Below are 3,301 nucleotides of genomic sequence, written 5' to 3' on the forward strand. Positions count from 1 at the left end.
CCACGGTAAATCCGCAGCTGCGGATTCTGCCAGGAGAATTGACATGCTACTTCTTTTAAACCGCAGCGTTTCCGCAGCAGATTTTCCGCAACGTGTGCACAGCATTTTTTTTCTCATTGATTTACATTGTACTGTTATCAATTGCGGATCTGCAGCGTTTCTGCACTGCAAAAAACGCTGCGGATCCGCAGAGAATCCGCAACGTGTGCACATAGCCTAACAGTACAATGTAAATCAATGAGCATGTCACTTCTTTTTTTGTGAATCTGCAGCGTTTTTGTACCCATTCCATTATAGAAAACCGCATGGGTAAAAAACGCAGCAAATCCGCAAGAAAACCACAGCAAAAACGCACAAAAAAACGCTGCGGAACCGCACAAAAAACGCGACAAATACGCAGGTGCGTTTTCTGCCAGGAGAAGCAGAATCCGCACCAGAAATTCCTAAGCCTAATCCGCAACGTGTGCACATAGCCTAAATCAAGTGGGGATCTGCAGCATTTCTGCACCTCAAAAAATGCTGCGGATCCGCAGAGAGTCCGCAACGTGTGCACATACCCTAAATCCGCATAAAATCCGCAGGCCTCAAAAATATGTGTGCACATAGCCTTAGGCCATGTGCACACGTTGCGGTTTTCACCGCGGATCCACAGCGTTTTCTACGCTGTGGATCTGCAGCAGTTTCCCATGCGGTTTACAGCACCATGTAAACCTATGGAAAACCAAATCCGCAGTGCACGTGCTGCAGAAAAAAACGCGCGGAAATGCTGCGTTGTTTTTTCCACAACATGTCAATTCTTTGGGTATGTGCACACGCTGCAGATTTTGCTGCGGATCCGCAGCGTTTCCACAGCTGCTGATCCACAGCAGTTTTCCATGAATTTACAGTACAATGTAAACCTATGGGAAACGAAATCCGCAGTGCACATGCTGCGGAAAAAAACGCGCGGAAACGCAGCATTTTATTTTCCGCAGCATGACAATTCTTTGTGCGGAATCCGCAGTGTTTTTACACCTGCTCCAATAGAAAACTGCAGATGTAAAACCGCAGCGGAATCCGCAATAGAAACCGCGATAAATCAGCAGGAAAAACCGCAGCGGTTTTGCACTGCGGATTAATCCGCAGAGGAGCTTTCTACGTGTGCACATACCCTTTGTGTGGATCTGCAGCGTTTCTGCACCCATGGATTTGCAGGCTATGTGCACACGTTGCGGATTAGGCTTAGGAATTTCTGGTGCGGATTCTGCCTCTCCTGGCAGAAAACGCACCTGCGGATTTGTCGCGTTTTTTGTGCAGTTCCGCAGCGTTTTTTGTGCGTTTTTGCTGCGGTTTTCTTGCGGATTTGCTGCGGTTTTTACCCCTGCGGTTTTCTATAATGGAATGGGTACAAAAACGCTGCAGATTCGCAAAAAAGAAGTGACATGCTACTTCTTTTAGGGTATGTGCACACGTTGCGGATTCTCTGTGGATCCGCAGCGTTTTTTGAGGTGCAGAAATGCTGCAGATCCGCAAATGATTTACAGTACAATGTAAATCAATGAGAAAAAAAAAATGCTGTGCACACTTTGTGGAAAATCCACTGCGGAAACGTTGCGGTTTAAAAGAAGTAGAATGTCACTTCTTTTTTGTGAATCTGCAGCATTTTTGTACCCATTCCATTATAGAAAACCGTAGGGGTAAAAACCGCAGCAAATCCGCAAGAAAACCGCAGCAAAAACGCACAAAAAACGCTGCGGAACCACACAAAAAACGCGACAAATCCGCAGGTGCGTTTTCTGCCAGGAGAGGCAGAATCCACACCAGAAATTCTTAGGCCATGTTCACACAGTGCGTTTTTTACCGCGGAACCGCGGCGGTTTTGCCGCTGCGGTTCCGCAGCTGTTTTCCATGCAGGGTACAGTACACTGTACCCTATGGAAAACAGGACACACTGTGCACATGGTCCGGAAATTGTAAAAAAAAAGACGCGCTGAATAGCTCCCGGAAAAAAGAAGGAGCATGTCAATTCTTCTTCCTGAACCGCAGCGGTTCTGCACCCATAGACCTCCATTGTGAGGTCAAAATCGCAGTAAAACCCGCAGATCAAAAATATATCTGCGGGTTTTACTGCGATTTGATGTGCAGAACCGCTGCAGCAGGAAGTGCGGGGGAGCGGGCGGAAGTGCGTGGGCGGAGTGTGGCTGCCCCCCCGTGCTCCGATCCCGCCCCCCGTGCTCCGATGCCCCCCCCCCGTGCTCCGATGCCCCCCCCAGTGCTCTGATGCCCCCCCCCGTGCCCTAATCTCCCCCCCTTATACTTACCCGGCGTCCCGGTGTCCGTCCGGCCGTCTTCTCCCTGGGCGCCGCCATCTTGCAAAATGGCGGGCGCATACGCAGTGCGCCCGCCGAATCTGCCGGCCGGCAGATTCGCTCCAAAGTGCATTTTGATCACTGAGATATAACCTATCTCAGTGATCAAAATAAAAAAATAGTAAATGACACCCCCCCACTTTGTCACCCCCATTGGTAGGGACAATAAAAAAAATTAAGAATTTTTTTTTTTTTTTTCACTAAGGTTAGAATAGGGTTAGGGTTAGGGGTAGGGTTAGGGGTAGGGTTAGGGGTAGGGTTAGGGGTAGGGTTAGGGTTAGGGGTAGGGTTAGGGGTAGGGTTAGGGGTAGGGTTAGGGGTAGGGTTAGGGGTAGGGTTAGGTATTTTCAGCCATTTTAGCCCTAAAAAGCTTCCTAGGAAACACACAGTAAAAAAAGGATAAAAAAACGCATCAAAAACGGACAACAAAAGGACCTGCGTTTTCTGCCAAGAGCTGCAGTTTTTTAAAAAAACTGTCCTGAAAAAAAAGGATGGAAATCCTGAACGTGTGAACATACCCTTAAACCTAATCCACAACGTGTGCACATAGCCTCAAACCGCAGCGTTTCCGCAGCGGATTTTCTGCAAAGTGTGCACAGCATTTTTTTTTCTCATTGAGTTACATTGTACTGTAAATCAATTGCGGATCTGCAGCGTTTCGGCACCTCAAATAACGCTGCGGATCCGCAATGTGTGCACAACATTGTGTCAGAAAAACCGCAGATATAAAAAAGATCAGCGGTTTTGCTGCGGTTACCGGATTTCTGACCCTCCCTAACCCGCAGCGGACGGTACACCGGCTGCAGACCGTTCACAGGTGACTCGTTCATGGTCTCTCCCGTGACTGCAGTTGCACCAGCCACACTCCAGATGGCGCTATCACCCAGGGGATAGAAGGTGGAAGGTGACGGCCAGTGACGAGGTGAGCGCTCTCCAGTGCCACGTTCGTAGTG

The sequence above is a fragment of the Ranitomeya imitator genome, chromosome 5 (assembly GCF_032444005.1).
Source record: "Ranitomeya imitator isolate aRanImi1 chromosome 5, aRanImi1.pri, whole genome shotgun sequence".
NCBI classification, from domain to species: Eukaryota; Metazoa; Chordata; class Amphibia; order Anura; family Dendrobatidae; genus Ranitomeya; species Ranitomeya imitator.